Raw genomic sequence first — 20,683 nt, 5'->3', positions numbered from 1 at the left:
TGAAACATTAATCAACACAATAAACAGACAATAGATACTCAAATAATAGATAAATGCAAGTATTCCACTTCAAATTGATCTTTATTACTCAGAATTATCCAGTATAGACTCAAACACTACCTTGCGCACACAGCTGAAGGGGTCCACGCACTCAGCTACAGACTCTACCTAGACCTCTTATGCACTCAACTGCAGGAGCCTTCCCTCCTCTATCTAAGCGTAGGAAGCAGAGCCTTCCTACCCTAGCTCTTGCCCAAGACAAAAAAACTCTTCAATGTACCCAATTCTCTATCCCAACTTACTTCTAAAACTCGCTAAGACTCAACTATTTATAGCTTTCCTAATACAATACCATGGCCCTCGGCTCATGGGTGAGTCTTCAAAACTAACCAAAAACAAGGGGCTAAGGCCCCTTTGACTCTATCTATCTGCGTGCTCCACATCCACATTTCACGGAGACTTTACATCTTTTACAAAATTCTTTACAAAAATGACTATGTTTAGTCCAATTCTACCCCTAGGGACCCCATCCCAATAGGCCCCCAACACAAAGATCTTGACTTTCCCTCGAGTCACTGTGTTGGTTGTTCCACTTTTTGGCAGATTTCGTTGAATGCGTTGGTCAGTGCCTAAAGCTCCACAGTACTCTGCTTTGCTGCTTTTTGTACCTCTTGGACCAGTTTCTCTATGGTTGGCCCCTCTACTGCAAGTTGTGTAGTCTTCTATGTCTGCTACATTACCTTCAACTTCTCATGAATGTTCTCTCAAAACTAGTAGGCTTCCTCTGTCCAAGGCTCAAGTCGGGCTCTGAGAAAGGACTGTTTTTTCCGCAACACCTGGATTTGCATCAATTTTTTCTTACCTTCCTGCAAGCGCGCGAAGCACTGGTCTGGCACCAACGTTCGTGCGGGCATGTTGATCTCGTTGTACGACTGTTGTGCTTCCCTTATTTCTATGTTCAACTACTGTGGTGTAGGATCCTCTTGCAGTGTATCCCATAGTCCCATTACTTGAATGAAGAGTTGGTCGCAACCTTGAACTGTGACATTGAACTGAGCCATGAATTCTTTTATCGTCGCGCCTCTTTTTTCTCGAACCTCCAACGGTGTGTTCGACTGCAACTTCAACTGCAACTCATCTACTTGCATCCAAAGATCGAAAATCACCTTATCAACCTTTTCTTTTGATGCACGCACTACATAAGCCAATTTACTCACTTTAGCGGAGGCCTCTCCATCTTCGGGTATATTCAACTCAGGCACGGACTTGTAGGCCTACTCAATTGTTGTGACCAAGTTCTCACATTGTGTCCGCAACTCCTATTCCTTTAATGCCTGAGTTTTTTCGGTGAATAGCTGCTCGTTGTTGACTTTAAACTCATTGACCACAGTGAGTGTGAATTTTTCTCTAATCTTCAGCTCGTCTGAGACCCCCTGATGTAGCACATGAAGAGACTCGAATGATAGACAACAAGGTTGAGTTCCATATTTTTTACTATGTGGAGCACCGCATGATCCTCATCTGATTCCACGTGACTAACCCCTCTGGTAAAGGAAATATTCTGAGATCCAAAGGTCATTCAATCTTCGTGGCAGTGCTACGGCCCTGCATCAAGCTTTCTTGCACACTACTCGTCTTTTCGACATGCACCTTAACCATGTTCGACTAGATCTGCAGCCTGTGAGATACTTCTGGATGCTTCCTAGCGTTTGCATGTATTGCTGCTCAAATTGTTGCAGCACCTCTGTCGTTGTGTCCTGTATCTTGTCGCCAATCTTATCGAGGTCACCTTCTGTCAGCACCATGGGATCCAGATGTGCCTACTTGTCAGACTTTTATTTCTTTCGAGATCCTCCAATCTACTCCTTCCCACATTTCTTCAGAATGAACGGGGTGCTCTACCCCTTGTCACCACCTTCGCCCTGGTCTGAGAGTTCCTGTTCTTCTGTTTTGGGAAATGTAAATTTTTTTGCCTTACTACGACTCCCATTTCTCCCTCTTTGTCTGCTTTTTAGCAGCACACTCTTTTTCCATTTGATCCTTCATTGTAGCTGCCTTTGCAACTTCCTTCTTCTTTTGTTGTGTTAGTGCACGCGTAACCTTTTAAGCGACATCCTTCTACTTTTGCACAACAGAGCTTTCTGTGCATATGCTTGTTCCTGCATCTAATTTTATTGGTGCACACCATTCCAGAGGCCAAATTGCCACAACTTCCTGTATATCTATGTTTGTCACCATATAAGAAAACTAGTGCCATTTCTGCTGAGCGTCTCTGCGCACTTTGATCAAGGACCTATGGAAATTGGCTTTGAATTACACATAGGTCGATAATTGTATGAACAAGGTGGGATACAGTCGTGGTCACTGATTAAACACCATGTGAAGGTCCATATCCATCAAAATCCAAAAGATATTTATTTCCTTAATACGCTCTGGATATTTTGTGGCCAACAATGAGGCAAATTGCACTACCTCGGGTAAGTCTTCTTTGTGTGGAGGAAACTGGCTCTCCTCCAACAACTTCCAAGCAACCAAAACGATTGACAACAACAGCAACAAGATTAGAGGAAAACACGCACTCACTATGGCCAATGAGTTTAAAGTCAATAACAAATAGTTATTCACAGAAAAAACTCAGGCATTGAAGGAGTAGGAGGAGTTGCAGACATAGCACCAGAACCTAGTCATAGCAATTGAGCAGGCCTCCAAGTCCATTCCTAAGCTGAATATACCCGAAGATGCATAGGCCTCCACTAAATTGAGGAAATTGGTTGATGGAGTGCGCACATAAAAAGACAAGGTCGATAAGGTGACTTTCGATCTTCAGACGCAAATAGTTGAGTTGCAGTTGAAGTTGCAGCTGACCACACCGCCAGAGATTCGGGAACAAAGAGCTGCGGTGATAAAAGAATCCATGGCTCAGTTAGATGTCACAGTTCAAGGTTGCGACCATCTCTTCATTTCGGCAATGGGCCTATGGGATACACTACAGGAGGATCATATGCTGCAGTAGTTGAACACAGAAATCAGGGAAGCGTGGGAGCAGTATGACGAGATCAGCACATCCATGCAAACGTTGGTGCCAGTCTAGCACTTCACACACTTTCAGGAAGGCAAGACAAAAATGATGCAAATCCCGGAGTTGCAGAAAAAGTAGTCCTTGCTCAGAGCCTGGCTTGAGCTCTAGATTGAGAAAGTCTGCCAATTTTCACAGAACATTCATGAGAAGCTGAAGGCAATGCAATAGACATAAAGGACTACACAACTGGTAGTAGAGGGGTCAACCACAAAAAAACTATCTAGGAGGTACAAAAAGCAGTAGAACAGAGTACCGCAGAGCTTTAGGAGCTGACCAAGGCATTCAATGAACTCTGCCAAAAATTGGTGCAACCAGCACAGTGACTCGAGGGTGAGTCATGATCTTTGTGTTGGGGGCCTATTGGAATGGGGTCTCCAGGGGTAGAATTGGACTAAACTTAGTCATTTTTATAAAGAATTTTGTAAAATATGTGAAGTCTCCGCGAAATGTGGATGTGGAGTGCGCAGATAGATAGAGTCAAAGGGACCTTAGCCCCTTGGTTTTGGTCGGTTTTGAAGACTCACCCATGAGCTGGGGGCTGTGGTATTGTACTAGGAAAGCTATAAATAGTTGAGTCTTAGCAAGTCTTAGAAGTAAGTTGGGATAGAGAATTGGGTACATTGAAGAGTTTTGTTGTCCTGGGCAAGAGCTAGGGCAAGAAGGCTATGCTTCCTATGCTTAGATAGAGAAGGGTAGGCTCCTGCAGATGAGTGTACAAGAGGCATGCATAGAGTCCAAAACTGATTGCACGGATCCCTGTAGTTGTGTGCACAGGGTAGTGTTTGAGTCTGTACTGAATAATTTTGTGTAATAAAGATCGATTTGAAGTGGAAAACTTGTGTTTATCTACTATCTGATTATCTATTATCTGTTTATTGTGTTGATTACTTTTTCATGTGAATTAATGTCTTGTATCTGCGTGAATTGGGTTAATTGAACATATTTTCACTTAATAATATGATCGAATAAGATTCGAGAAGGTTTTGACTTAGATTCAGACTAGAGACATAGGTCTTGACGATGCCAGATCTAGATCCCAAAAACTCTAGAAGACCTGTTCATGTGCGCAAAATTAGCTAAACATTATCTTTTAGACTTGAATAATATAGTAAACATGTTTCCCGAAGGATTGGAGGTGATTAGAGCTGGATTTAGGGATTGAGCTCTAATGGAGGGTAGATCTACGCAAACTCCAATCTAGGGTTACTTTTTGATTCGCATAAGTAGGTAAATTGATTGTTTAAGGTCTGTAAGGATTAATTGTGGACCTTCACGAGGGTCTGAAAGTCATTTTAACTTAATTACAATAACGAGCCCTAGAAGTCTATCACTCTGCGCAAAGGCAAATCCAAGTCACTGGAAGACATCACACTAGCCTCTAGATGCATAAACTTGGTCCCTACATCCCCCAATACTACTCCGGGTGAGACTGCAACCTAATAGAACCATTTTTTGCCTTAGGGAGTCTTGACCCAGGTTCAAAGTTAGTTGTGCCAACCAACAAAACCCTACACTATTTGCCCTTTTGGCAACAACCCATGTAGCGCAAGCTGCAGTCTCACCCAAAGCAGTATTAGGGGATGCAAGAACCAAGTTTCTACATCCAGAGACTAGTGTGATGTCTTCTCGCGCCTTGGATCTACCTTCACACAGATCTATAGACTTCTATGAATCGATTTTGTAATTAAGTTAAAGCGGCCTTTATACCCTCACGAAGGTCCATGATTAGTCCTTGCAGACCTTAAATAGTCGATTTACCTACATACGAACATTAAAAGGTAACCCTAGATTGGATTTTGCATATATTTACCCTCCGTTAAAGCTCGAGCCCTAAAGTCAACTCTAATCACCTCCAATCCTTCCCGAAACAGGTTTATTGTATCACTGAGGTCCAAAAGCTAACATTTAGCTAAGTTCACGCACATAAACATGTCTTCTAGAGTTCTTGGGATCTAGATCTGTTGTAGCGCGGACCTATGTCTCTGCTATGAATCTAAGTCAAAACCTTCGCAAACCGCAATCATATTATTAAGTCCAAATGTGTTCAATTAACCCAATTCATGCGGATACAAGACACTAATTCACATGGAACAGTAATCAACGCAATAAATAGATAATAGATACTTAGATAGAATATAAATGCAAGTATTCCACTTCAAATCGATCTTTATTACTCATAATTCTTCAATACATACTCAAACACTACCCTGCGCACACAGCTACAGGGGTCCGCGCGCTCAGCTGCGGACTCTACCCAAGCCTCCTACACACTTTGTTGTAGGAGCCTTCCCTTCTCTATCTATGCGCAGGAAGCGAAGCCTTCCAGCCCTAGCTCTTTCCCAAGACAACAAAACTCTTCAATGTACCCAATTCTCTATCCCAACTTACTTCTAAGACTCACTAAGACGCAACTATTTATAGCATTCCTAATAAAATAACATGGCCCCCGGCTCATCGGTGAGTCTTCAAAACCGACCAAAAACAAGGGTCTAAGGCCCCTTTGACTCTATCTATCTGCACACTCCATGTTCACATTTCGTGGAGACTTTACATATTTTACAAAATTCTTTACAAAAATGACTAATTTTAGTCCAATTCTACCCCTGGGGTCCCCATCCCAACAATATAATAATACGCTAAACTATGTTTTTTATTTTTCAAAGCATTATGAAAATACGCCATATTTTGTTTTACAATAATCAATGCCGAATTGCTCTTTGTAATTAATTTTCGAAGAAAGGAGAAAGATTATGGGGGAAGTGCGACATAAAGGCTAAGCAGAAAAATTATGTCCAAGGGATTTTGTTAAGTAGTAGGGACTATATTGAATCATGCTTTCTTCCTCCATAGTCTGCATCAAGCTAGGCTAATTTTGTGAATAGCTACTTCATTAATGATTTCTATGACATTGTTATGGCTAACATTACTACTAATCCCTAATAAGCTTTCACTTTAATCTTTTTTCCCATTTTAAACATTTGATCATGGTGTTGTGCAATATGCTAAATAAAAATTATTTTTAATGCATTGAAGCAATTGTTAAAGATCAATAAAGCATGAATTATAAGATATTAAAGACTAAAAATGAATTCAAGCACATGGAGATAAATTATCATCTCATCAAATTTTAAATAGAGTTATATGCAAATAAGGTGGAGAAGAAAAAGCTCGAACGATCAACAATGTTGGAAGATTTTGTAAATGAAACTAAGTATCAGTTTATGTAGAAAAAAAAAAGAAGGATTATAATATCGACAATAGCTTTAAAAAAAGTTGTTTCACTACCAAAACAGGAAAATAAATATAGATCCATAAAAATTTCAGGATCATTAAATACCTGAAAGCTAATAACTTTGAGGGGTAGTTATGGAACAAGATTATCTATTGTTGATCTTTTTGATGGTGGACACTCATAATGTACATGTTTCTCCATTTGAGTCAACCAACCTTCAAAGAAATTTAGTTTTTCTTGTAAACACTCTTGAACCCTTAGCAAATTTTCTTATCTATCTTGCATCTTCCATTGGTTGCATTGGAGATCATTCATGGATGAGATAATAGTATTGCATTCATCATGTATGTTTCTTAGGAGTTGCTCCACAAGCATTTTAAGATATGCAAGCTGATTAGAAATTTTGTATTGATCAAATGTAGAATCATTAAAATCAGACTTGTTGACAGGGCTATGATCTATATCCTCCCCTTGACCAATGCTTTCTAGGTGATGTCGAATTCACTTCGCTCGTTCACCAAATCCACTCATATATGTGTCTTATTCGCATCAAATCTTGTATTTTACCAGAAAACAAAGAAGACTCGAATATACTAATGCTATGAACAAGATAGAATGATGAAATATTTTACATTAAACATAATAGTGTTTCATATAATAACAATGACGAACAACTTAGACTTGCATAGGGATAAGCTAATATCGAAAGAAAAATTACAAAAGAACAACTAAGAATAAGACAAAAAAATAAAAACCAAAGCATAGAAGTGTTTCACCGTAGTTCATCATCAAATTCGAAAATAACATAATTAATTTCCATGTATGACATTTATCTATATCGCTCTATTTAATTTGTTGACTATATTGTACGCCAATGTAAATCATCATCGATTTGGATGTTACTTTGATTTCATTGTAAAATTTTATTTTTCTAGTCTTTTCGAAACCCAAATAATATTTCTCTAATTTCAAAATATTTTTGTAACTTAATTTGCATATTTTTTTTATTTTGCTTTTTAGTTAATGTAAGCATTTATTTAGTAAATTGACATTGTATAATTATTATTATTTTTTAACAAATTGATGAATATTATAAAATAGTCTTTTCAACATTTATTCAACAAATGCATTCATAAACATTGCTCCACAACTGGTTTCCATTCTAGCAGAGTAGAAGGATGCGCGGAAATCAATATGTGCAATAGAACCTGCGTTCATTATTTTTTACACTTTCGTATATGTTACCCATCCACACATACCAAATTTCTAGAATGAAGATTACTAAATATAAAAAATTTAATTAAGATTAATAATCAGATCATTATGGCTCATATTGAAATTTGTAGAGTGCAGAGATGTGGGATTAATTGATTAAAGCATTGCACAGTTCACATTCTATCATTAATAGCAAAATTAGTAAGAAATAACTAGAATACATGCAATGAGATCAAAGTCCATAATTCATGCAAATTGGACAAATAAAAATAGATGCTTTCATATATTTAGTGTGATTTTGTCTAGGCATGGCTACATTGTCTAGGCATCTAATTTTGACTAGAGCTATCCATTACAATTTCTTCTTACTCTATACTTGAATTCGCATAAGCTCTAAACATATAATTATTTTATCATTACTCTGTGATTAAATATTAATTAAGTTCTTATGATGTTACCCTGGTTATGTATCGATTCACCCAATAAATGATGAAAATATTATTTTATAATATCGATAAATATGTTCTTCTTGATATATTTACAACCAATAATCATCATACAGGTGCCGACTACAAACATGGGGAGTAAGATTTTATTGTGAAAAGAAATATTCAATTAGAAGTGTATGAAGGGGATCCACACACCATTTCAATTTGCTATGAGGTATATTGGTTGCGAAAACCTTTGCATATACTTGAATTTTCCAAATAAATGCTGAAAAGAATAGTTTATAATATCAATAGATACAATTTTATTGATATGTTTGCAGCCAACAATCATTACACAATGCATCGGAGTAAATGCTATTCAGCACTTGAGTGATATCATGAATGCGTATCAATTTTTTGAATAGATATTAATAGTACTTCTAAGCATTAATTAATTCTTCGATTCTAAGTGTGAACTCGTCTGCATCGTAATTACTATCTATCACTCCAAGTTTCTTGATCTTTGCAAACATTTCTATCTCAACACAATTTTTGTATATATGGTTGTGATGAGCATGTTTTCTTCTCACATGCTCAGGTACTAAATGCTTTCAACAATTTGTATGTTACCTATTATCATTAGAATGTTTACATAATATAATATGTTATAAACACTAATGTTTATTGGTAATCCTTGTTTTCACACTAATTATTCGATTAATAAAGAGACATATCCTTAATAATGCACTATATTTAGTTCTAATGTCAAGAGCCTTATAATCATTTAAAAAATAATATGGAAGGTGTACTAGCAAATTGTGTAGAGGAAATTCGAAACATTGTGGCAGAACAGTTTGGAATACAAAGATACAACTTATTTAGTATTAAAATATTACCAATATTATATAATAATAATGATGCAGGAGAACTGTGCGAAGAGATAATGCATGTGGAAGTGCAGAACATCGTCGCACATTTGTATTTGTTATTAACAAATGCTTCTATAGAGAGCTTTCATTATGTAGAGATATTTGTGCAGAAATCTTTCATTGTGTGGGGTTCTCACTACACTCCACACAACCTTTAATAAATTAATTAGTGGTATTTGGAATATGAAGATATGGATTATTTAGTATCAAAATATTACCAACAATATATAATAATAATGGTGTGGAAAAACTATGTGAAAAGAGGATGCATGCAGAAGTGTGGAACATTGTTGCGTGCTAATATTTGTTATTAAGAAATGATTCTGCGGAGATCATTCACTGTGTAGAGTTCTTTGTGTGGAGAGATGATGCAGGTTTTTTCCACTATGTTAATCCAAGCATTCTTTCATAATATTATTCAACAAAGTTGAGCCTTGTTTGAAATGTCCAATCTCATGTTCATGTTCACTCATTACTTTTACAACAGGGATATGCTACTGTGTAGCTCATCTTTTTAGTAACTGAAAGTTTTGATTAGCACAAGCTAGATGACGTGATACACATCCCTGCCACCACCCACCATATAAGCTAAGCAAATGCCAACTTGATGATAAATGTATTAGATGTCACACAAACAAGGAGTGGCAAAGGAATTCTAGAGAAAACCCATACATATTGCAAGTATACAAGTAATCATATGATTTGATAAGAGTTTCATGTCATAATGGAATTAACAAGTTGTCAAGTTTTTCAATTCGTGAAGATTTCATAAGGTGGATGTTGACGTAGCTTTGGGATTTGACGATGATGGAAAACCAATTGCTAAACTTGGTTTTGAGGCTTATCTCTAATTTTATAGGTTAGTTATCTCATCCTTATTGCTATTTCTTCCAAATTCAATTATAACTAATACCATTACTCAAACCTTTAATCTACAAACTATATATTATATTAAGCTAAAAAGAGTCATCTTGAATCACAAGTTGATTTCATTGAGTGGCTCCATCCCATTGTTTTAGAAGTAAATTATCTTCCCGAGTCGTTCCAACTGTGTTTCTTTTCTAACTCTTACTTTTGGACCTATGATAGCTATCACTTTCCTCACTTACAACTAAAAACCCCTATTCTCCTCTAGTATGTGATATTTTAGAGATTAACCATAGCATTTGACCTAGAGTCCAACAAAATTGGGTCTTGTAAAAGGTATAATGATCCAGGGAAAATTTCAGGGGTTAATATTCACAAGTGGTCTAATTTTCCATGTTTTTTCCAAAAACTATATGCTAATTTCCATTTTTGCTATAAAAAAGTTGCCCAAATTTTATAGTATAAAATTATTTTACCTTCAAAATTACCAAAATTTTATAGAGGCTATATAAAGGCATTAGAAATTTGAATTATTTTACAAAAGTATTGTCGAACATTTTCTTGTTTGCCTATTAGGGATTAGTAAGACTCACTAGGGTTTCTAAACTTTTAGATAAATTTCCATCCCTAAAAACTTCAGTCTAATCTACAGAAAATAACCCTTATTCCCAAGAAATTGTTTTAGTATGTAATTAATGCTAAGAGGGGTATAAAAAAAAAACAACTAGTGAGTTCCATACTAGTTTATCTTCTAAGGTCAAGGAAGAGATGGACCAAATATAGAAATCAATTATACATAAGAGGAAAATCCTAACCAAAGAGTAAATTGAGTAAGAATTTAAAGGATGGATTCTTGATATGGACTTCTATAGAACTAGGGACAAAAATATTTTGAAGTGAAGAAAACTATATTGGTTTAATAGAAAAAATTTTGCCAAAATTTTGAAGAGAGATCTCTAACAACAGGGCATGCTGCATCTTCCATAAGTTGTAATTCATTAACAATAAAATTAAAGTATTGTTTAAAGTAGTAATCAACATTATGTTCATTGTTTCCAATACCCATGGCAATGATAGTGATAACATGGTAGCTCCTGAAGCCACTCCAATATTGGAGTGAATCCCTTACAAACCAATCCTAATTGAAGAAGGCTCTCTGCTAGGAAAAGAAGATCATAAAGAGCTAACACAATGACTTGATCGTAAAGAGCTAACATAATGAACCAAATATGTAGACCTACAAGACAAAATTCATCCTATTTTTTTCTCTATTTAGTTTAATCTTGTTAATTTTTATAGTGGTTACCTATTATTTCTTATTGCATTCAAATTGTTTAAGTTGTTAAATTTTTAGTAACTAGATATGATGGGTTGCAATCTTGGTTTCCCTGCTAAGAAGGAGGACCCTTCCTTCCTAGCAAGGTTTGGTACACTACACAACCCACGAGCTAGTCAAAAGAAAGGTAGGGTGCCATTCCATGATTTACTAACATTTATTAGAATTGTTGCATGTTTTACATCATTGGAATGACATCTTAGTTGTAACTTAATTGAAATTTTATTATGGTATATGTGTGCACCTTGAAATGTTGTCATATGATTATGGTTTCATTTCATATGTTGTAATATTATAAATATAACAACAATATTAAATATTACATGAAATAAGTAATAACTTTTCATTTTGAATGGCTTTTTTTTGCAAAACACGGGTCTTCTAGATGATCTAGTTCATCTTGAAATCAATCCAGATTATGTTGGGTCTGGTTTAGACATTCAAGAAAATGACGATGAAGTAGAGGGAGACGACACCAAGGAAGACAACATCGATGATGATAGTGATGATGATCGTGATGTTGATCATCATGATATACATGATTATGAAGATGACCATTATGTTGGTAGTAGCCAATGACATTGATCATATAGACTCCACCATGGATCATTGTTGATAAATTGTTATGATTCCTCTTTTCATGTTTATTATCATATGTATCATTTTCAACTATAGTACCATATTGAGTTGTATCATTTTTACATGTATCATTCTGGATTATATCATTTGGACATGTATTATCTGGGTCTGCATTATGTGTAGACATTAGTCATGGACTAGTAACTTTGTTTATTAATAATATAAAAATGCAGGTGATAGTTTAAGAATTATCTTATTACTTTATTGTACAATGTTGTGGTATGGTTTGTAACTGTAAGAAACCTAAAAGAGATATGCTCTACAAATCTCTATGATATGAATCCGGGCCTTCATTATGTGTAGCTAGTCACAACTAGCAATTTTTTTATTAATAATATAAAAATTATGGTTATACTTAAAAATATGTTGTTAATTTGTATGGATGTCCACTTCCCTAAAAATTATTTATAATTGGTATTCTATAAAATATTTCAAATGCAATATGACTTATTCTATAATTATATAATTTATTTAAGAGGTATGATATACTTAACTAATTTACTTGAAATAAAAATATTAAATTAATAAATGGAAGCTATAAAAGAAGCATCATGAGTTGTTAAAATGGAAGTAGAATATGGTTCTAAAACGGAAGTAAAATTTGAAATTAAATTGGAAGCCATAATTGGAGCTATTATTGGCTCTAAATAGGAAGCTATATTAGTTGCTTAACAGGAAGAAAAATTGGAGGCTAATTCAGAAGAAAATCCCAACACTAAGAGGAAGAAAACCTTGGGCCTAAAAAAGAAGAAAACCTAGGCTCTAAACATGAAGCAGACATTCCAATTAAAAGGAAGAAACTCATGAGGCTAATAGGGAAGCAATTCTAGAATAAAAAAAGGAAGCAACAACGGAAGCCAAACTAGAAGCACACTAGAAGAAATCTTGAAAGAAAAAATTGGTGGTACCTAAGAAGAAAAAATAGAAGAAATTTAGGTAGAAAACCAAGAAGTAATAATGGAAGCAATACTAGCAACCAAACTTGGTGTTACATGAGAAGAAAAAAAAAAAAATCAGGTAGCGAACAAAGAAGTAATTATGGAAGAAAAACTTAGCATTGCCTCAGAAGAAAAAATAGAAACAATTCAGGTAGAAAACAAAGAAGTAATAATGGAGGGAATATTAGAAGCCAAACTTGGTGTTACTGAAGAAACAAACAAAGAATCCATTTACGTAGAAAACCAAGAAGAAATAATGGAAGAATTATTAAAAGAAATAAAAGACAATATAATGGAAGCCATATTAGAAGCTAAAGAAGATTTCATAATGGAAGCAAAGCTAGATGAAACAAGTGGTGCCATATTGGAAGCAAAACTTGACGTTATGATGGAAGCATAAATTGGCATTAGTTAGAAAGCCAAAAAAGAAGATATTTTTGATGCCATACTAGAAGAAATTAGGAAGCACAACTAGGATAAAAACTAGAATTACAAATGGACACAACAGTGGAATCCAGAATGGAAGAAATAGTTTCTGGCGCTATTATTGAGGCTATGCCTTGTGCTATTCTCGGCACAAATCAAGGTGCCTATGTGAACATGCCAATTTTCACCAAATTTTGGGATGTCACTTGAAGCCATTCTACGCACTCATAAACAATGGATTTCAGCGTTATTTGTGATGCTAATTGCCTGTTTTGTTGTAGTGATATGAGGCAGTGGGTCAATTTGGGTGGTGAAGATGAAAACTATCCTATATTATTGGAGCTGAAATTATTAGGCCCAGGTTGGTATCCCCTTTAAGTTAAACTCTTATTTTATCAAAGATGAATATTTCTCTAAACTCTTTAAGGAGAGTTGGCTTTCTTATAATCCTCAATCGGGTTTGTCTGGATCCCAACATTTCAAAAAGAATCTTCTTCATGTAAAGACATGTACAATGGAGTGGGCCAATTTAAAAAGATGTATAGAGGAGAAGGATTTGGTGGATATACTACTGTTATGGTGGTTAGTTGGATGAGGATTCTAGGGTGGCATTCTTTAGTCTGACAACTCGTAGAAAATCCATATTAGAAGCTTTGGAGGTTGAATGGTGTTTGAAGAGTAGAGCTATTTGGATTTATTGTGGAGACAAGAATAAAAAGTTTTTTCAAGCCTATGACAAAGGTCGAAAGATGTGTAATACCATTTCGTCTCTTTAGGATGGTTTGGGAGGGGATATCTCAGATTTCGATGGCCCTGCTTCCCTAAGTGTTTCACATTTCAAAAATCTATTCAATGAGCCTAAGAGGGATTATATCGCCAAAGTCATAAGGGTAGCCCAATGTTTCCCCTGCTTTGTAAATGATGAAGATAACATATATTGGATGGAGGATGTCTCTGATGATAAGTTAAAGGCTACAATATCTAGTTTTTAGAAGGATAAAACCCTCGGGCCTGATGGTTGGGGTATTGAGTTTTTTATGGATGTTTTGATGTTATTTGTAAAGATCCGTTGAGGGTTTTCAATGATTCTCAGCAAGAGGGCAGGGTTTTACCAGCTTTCAATTCCACTTGCATGGCTCTCATCCCCAAAGTGGATAACCATAAATATTTCAAAAAATTTCATCCTATTTCTCTATGTAATTGCACCTATAATGTCATTTCTAAAGTGATTTCTAGGAGGATATAACTGATTTTATCGGTATACATTCCTAAGGAACAATTTGGGTTTTTGGATGGGCATCATATTCATGAGGAAATTGGGGTGAATCAAGAAGGCCTGCGTAACATAAAATCACTTAAATTAAAGGGTCCAACGATTAAAATTGATTTATCAAAGTCCTACGATCGAGTGAGCTATATGTATCTTAGATTGCTTCTTACACATTTGGCTTTTGAGGTCGATTTCATAAACTAGGTGATGGGCTGCTTGTGATCTGTCACTTTTGTTTTTTGATTAATTGCACGGCTTCCCCTTTTTTTCATGCCAAAATAGGTCTTCGTTAAGGGTTCCCTTTATCTCCTCTTTTGTTCTCACCGGTTGTTGCAGATCTTAGTCACCTTCTTACAAATGCTAATTATCGGGGTGATTTTTAGGGAGTCGTTATTTCAAATACATTAGCAATTACTCATCTTCTATTTTTTGATGCCATCTTGATCTTCGGCAATGCTCCTTATAAAGATGTTTCTTCTTTATCATAGATCATAAATTTGTTTGGATTAGCAACGTGCATGGTAGTCAATGACAGGAAGTCATCTATTTTGATTCAAAACTTGTTGGATTTGGAAGCTTTCAATATAAGGAATGTTTTTCCTTTTCGAATTCATGAGTGGTATTAAATATTTGGGATATCATTTGAAATATAATTGTTATAGGAAGGTGAATTGGTTATGGCTTATTACCAATATAAAAAGAAAAAGAATAAAAATTGGTGTTTTAGGTGGCTTTCTAGAGTAGGAGGCTTGTTCTTATTAAATGAATTCTGGAGGTTATCCTAGCCTTTTGGATGTTTGTTTGTGGAAGGGTTTTTAGAAATCAAGTGTCTCATGAAATATCACCTCTTTATGTGGTCTATTATAGCTAAAAAATACCCACTTGGGACAATATGCAGCGTCAATATTAGATTGGTTCGGGTCGGTGCATTCTTTGTAAGACAAGTGGAGAATCCATAAAACACCTTTTTGGGGAGTGTTAGTTCTTTTGTCACTTATGGAATGTGTGTTAGTCCTTCTTAGGACTTGAGTGCTTGTGGCATGGTCATTGATTTTAGAAGAGATAGAGGGGTTGGGTTTGGAATAGGAGAAAAAAGTCCTTCAAGGTGTTTCCTCTACTTATTTTCTAGGGCACTTGGTTAGTTAGAAACAAAGGTGTTTTCTTAGATGTGGTTTCCTCTTTGATTTAGGTGGTAGCTAATGCTTTGGCCTTATGGCCTCATTTTACTCAATCTATCCCCCCTCCCCACAATAACACAATATAGTATTATGGAGGAGCCTAATACCTTGCGACCCTGAGGCTATTTCGATGGGGTAGCGTAGGAGAAAAATTCTATATGTGGTGGTGTTTTCTTTTATATGTATCTGATAATCATTATTTCAAAGTATTTATGGGTAGTGGGTGGGGAAAAAACAATCTAATTGAGTTGCTTGTTTGTTGCTCACTTTTGGCTTTTGCAAGGGAAAAGAGTTCTAGCAATTTATAGGTTTTTGGAGACTCCTTATTGATTATCAACTAGGTTAATGTGATTCGGTAGTGTTGATGTTTGCATCTTGTTCACATTTAGGAGGATGTATTGAGATTAAAATAATTATTTGTTGATTTCTCTTGCTCACATATATATAGGGAATGCAATTTCAAGGCTGAAAAACTTTGTAAAGAAGGCCTTTAGTTGGATGTAGGGCAATGGCATATTGAAGGAAGAGTAAATGGTACTCTTTATCAGTATTATCATAGGCCATATATGGATTAGCTCGTGGCACAACATCATTTTTTTATCTATGTCAATAGATTCTCTTTATATATCGGATGTTTATATATGCATGGATTGTGACTCATGATTTTGTCTTTTCTATCATACTTTTTTGTTGTCTTTTTTAAAATTTATACATGATTGTTTTGTTTGGCCATATACATATGGCATTATCTAGCACCTGAGAGGATTTAATTTTATTTTTTTAGATGTCGACTATGTGTCACTACAATATTATATATTTTTTCCAGATTATGGATCTGGGTAGATTCATCATGAATGCACTCTTGAAGTGCACATATAAAAAGTAATTTTTTATATATATCAAATGAAATTAACAAAAAAATTATGGTTAAAACATATAAAACATTTTATTAGTGTGTTTCTCAAGATGGAGTTGTCTTATTCCTTCCATGTTTAACATAGAGTTGACACACACACATATCCATGCTAATCTTGAATTTATCTAGTATCGAGAGGGATGAAATATTTTGAGGTTCAAATATTTCTTCAAATTTTACACTCTAAAGAAATTTGCACCTTAAGAGATTTGAACACTCTCAACTCTTGATAAATCTAAAGTTAACATAGAACTATACTAATTTAAATAAAAAATGAATAATTTTTATATTTTAACTTTTATGAATATCAATTATAAGAAAAAATTATAATATTATAATTTTTACGATTTGAGCGAGATCAATAATATTATATAATATTAGCCAATTTAAAAAGAATAACAGTACAATAATTTAAGAAAAATTATGATGTTTTATGTTTTTTATTAATTTATTTATTTTAATGAAGATGTCACACAAATTAAAATAAAATGGCAATTTGTTTTCACTAATACGTTTTGTAAAGCCTAACACATTCTCCATGAACACAATGATCCTCGACTAAGCAAAGACGACAATACACATGGAACAATTCGAGAAACAATATTTCTATCTATATAATTAGTAAATTGAATAGTCACAAAGGAGGGTTTAGCTAATCAACATGAATGCTATTCAATTATATTATTGCAAAGTATAATTTGCAAGTTTATATATTTTTGCATCACTTTTTTGTTTTTTTCCAAGAGTTTAATAATTGTAAAGTTTAAGTTAATGAGAATTGCACACACTTTTAGTATTAAAAAAAATAGAAGTATAAGCAAAAAAAGTATATTATTAGCTTAGATTTATTTAATACGGATCTATCATGTGTTAAGAGGGATTAAATCTTTCGAGGTGTAAATCTTTTTTTTGCAGTGTAGAACTTGAGAAAATGTTTGCATCTCGAGGGATTTGATCCCAGTGTTTTTAGATGGATCTAAGTTGATTCGAGTTGAGGGCAATAATGTCACATTTTTATATTATCATTATTAGGTATATGTTTGAGATTAACTTCAAAATTCACATTATGTTTTCTTTGCATGGCATGATCATCTCATCTCATTCTCTTATTTAATTTATTCTATGTTGCTTGTCTTGAATGGTTTGTGTGGTTATGTGTTTGGATTTGGATGACAACGATTTTGGATGTTACAATTGTTGTGTTATATTTTTATATGTGTATGTAATTGTCTATTAGTAATTAATTGGTGATGAAGAAGGGAGACAATCTTGTCAATAGTTTGCAGAGGATTGATCTTGCACATCTATTTCATTTAATTTTAGGTATCACAACTCCTATAACTAAGTAATCCTCAATAGTATCACTCCATGTATTACTAAATATATCTTGAAGAGTAGTTTTAATTATCTATTGTGTCAAGACTACTCTTAAAATGATTTTATTCTCTACTAATGTTTGAAATAAATTATTTCATTCAAGAATATTTTGATGATTTTTAATCTATAGTCTATTCAACAAAGTCAAGAAATAATGTATTTTGAATTTGTTTTTTAATGAGTGGCTAGAATTATAAAATCTTTACATTATTGTTTCTCCAAACAATTATCACATGAATATCTTGTCTTGTTTTGAATGTTTATAAATATATCTTTTCCTCTCATAAAAGTTATGAATACATAATTATATGCAATTATCTACATCAATTATAACTTTTATGAATATCAATTATAAGAAAAAATTAATAATCAAAATATTTCTAAATAATTTGAATTACAAACAACTTAATATTCATATAATTTTCAACAATATTAATATAGAAAAAATATGTTGACAAAAACATTATTTTAAGTGGTGAAGATAGAAAGATACAAATATACCAAAACACATACATGTACACTTTCACTTTTAAGATAAGAAGAAGAGTTAAATTGTGTATATTTTATGATGAGATAAGTTAGAAATATAAGTTTAATATAATTTTTAAAATCAATAAAATTTATATTTAATATTGTTAATTTAAATAAATCAAAAAAATATTTATAATAAAATAATTCATTAAAAAATTTATCAAATTAAAAACATAAATAAATTCGACAATGAAAATTAATAATAACTAATGAGAATGGAAATTATATTTTTCAGAAAAGAAAAATGAATTCATTAAATATTTAAATATATAAATTTATTACAAAAAAGATTATTATAAATTTCAAATCTTATATTCATAATTAGACATCATTGAATATAGCATACATTATTTATTCACCACATAATAATATATTGGTGAATTCATACAAGAGATAGAACTTTTTCATGTTCCACACCTCACTATGTAGGGAGTCGATATTCTCCATAAAAACGTGTAGGTACATTTGGGGGCACCATCCAATCTCTTGCTTTTTTCCAAACTATGAAGACAATAAGAACTCCACCAAATCCAATTATTGCCCCTATTCCCAAACTTATTAATGACATCTTTTCATCTATATAATGCAACCATCCCATTACATTGTTTTTTCTATCAACACATTCCACTGATTTTGTCTTATTCTCTTTCGAGCTTGGCAAGGGAGACCCACACAAGCACTTATTCTCTTTGCAGGTTGGCAAGGGCAACCCACACAAGCACTTGTTTCCTTGAAATGCACTTACATTGAATGTGGGAAACTGTGTTCCTTGTGGGATTGAGCCACATAGGTTATTATATGAAAAATTCACAGCTGCTAACATAGATAAATTATTAAGTTCTTGAGGAATATCTCCAGACAAATTATTTTTGGCCAAGTCCAATTGCTCCAAAGTAGATATGCTACCAAGAGATGGAGGAATTTGCCCTTCCAAATGGTTCCAAGATAAATTCAACAATCTCAACCAACCCAAACTTCCTATACTTGCAGGTATTTCACCTATAAGATTATTGTTAGACAAATCCAATATTGTATTTGAAGGTAACTCATAACTCAATGAATACTCCCATCCTTTTATCACAATCTCCAGTTCATAATATAATATATTGTTCTCCATCCTTTGATAAGTTTGTGGAGATGGTTTACGTCCTGCAAATCCTTGAAGTTTTAAATTATAGGGTATTCTTCCACTGAATTTATTATTGGACAGATCCAATATTTCCAATTTTATCAGATTGGTAATCCATAAAGGAATACCACCGGAAAACTTATTATAACCCAGGTTCAAAATTTGTAAATGGGGATATGATAAATATGGAGGAATTTCCCCAGAAAACCTATTTTTCCCTAAATCTATTACTTTAAGATCACTGCAGTTGGCCAAATACAAAGGGAAACTTCCAGTGAAGTTATTAGAGAACACGCTGAAAATTACCATAGAAACTGGAAACCTCATCTCCATATCTCCAACAAGTGAATTCAGTGAAACTTCAAATATTTTTAATGAATTGCCAAAGATGCTTTCAGGAATTCTGTCGGACAACCGATTGTGCTTCAAAATGAGGGACTGTAACCTGGTACAATTTCCGAGCGTTGGAGGGACCTGACCACTGAGTGAGTTGCTTCCCAAATCGATCTGTTGCAACTCATTGAGATGACCAAACATTGTTGGTATGGTACCTGTGAAGTAGTTATAAGAAAGGACGAGGGTTGATAGCTTAGTACAGTTGCTGAGAATTGGAGGGATGCGACCACTCGAAGAGTTGTTTCTCAAGTCAAGCAGTTCCAACTTGATGAGATGACCAAACATTGTTGGTATGGTACCTGTGAAGTAGTTATAAGAAAGGAAGAGAGTTGATAGCTTAGTACAGTTGCTGAGAGTTGGAGGGATGTGGCCAGTCAAAGAGTTGTATGACAAGTCAAGCTCTTCCAACATTACCAGACGACCAAAATCTGTGGGTATGGGACCTGTGAATTTGTTAGAAGAAAGGAAGAGGGTGGATAGCTTAGTACAGTTGCTAAGAGTTGGAGGGATGTAGCCAGTCAAAAAGTTGTATGACAAGTCAAGCAGTTCCAACTTTACTAGACGGCCAAACTCTATTGGTATAGTACCTTTTAAGATGTTATAACGAAGGGCAATACGTTCAAGGCTCGTGCAATTAGACAGTGAAGTTGGAATAGATCCCAGTGATGCAAAACCATATGCAGAACCATATGCAATGGAGCTCAAATCAAGTACTTGCAGCGCTTTAAGCTGCCCAAATTCAAGTGGAATTTCTCCACTCAAATTATGATGAGAAAGGTTTAGAGTATGCAATAAGG

This window comes from Pinus tabuliformis, chromosome X (assembly GCF_031772625.1).
Source record: "Pinus tabuliformis cultivar Carrire ecotype Pingquan chromosome X, CPIR1, whole genome shotgun sequence".
Lineage (NCBI taxonomy): Eukaryota > Viridiplantae > Streptophyta > Pinopsida > Pinales > Pinaceae > Pinus > Pinus tabuliformis.
Note: the sequence above shows the minus strand (reverse complement) of the source record.